Source organism: Arachis duranensis, chromosome 5 (genome assembly GCF_000817695.3).
Source record: "Arachis duranensis cultivar V14167 chromosome 5, aradu.V14167.gnm2.J7QH, whole genome shotgun sequence".
Lineage (NCBI taxonomy): Eukaryota > Viridiplantae > Streptophyta > Magnoliopsida > Fabales > Fabaceae > Arachis > Arachis duranensis.
In genome coordinates, this window is record NC_029776.3 from 82,046,908 (window position 1) to 82,047,220 (window position 313).

The window sequence follows — 313 nt, forward strand, 5'->3', positions numbered from 1 at the left end:
TTATTGACTCTCCTAGTGTAGTATGTTGATTCTTGAACACAGTTATTTTATGAGTCTTGGCCGTGGCCCTAAGCACTTTGTTTTTCAGTATTACCACCAGATACATAAATGCCACAGACACATGACTAGGTGAACCTTTTCAGATTGTGACTTAGCTTTGCTAAAGTCCCCAGTCAGAGGTATCCAGAGCTCTTAAGCACACTCTGTTTGCCTTGGATCACGACTTTAACCACTCAGTCTCAAGTTCGCAACTTGAACCTGCATGCCACAAGCACATGGTTAGGGACAGCTTGGTTTAGCCGCTTAGGCCTGA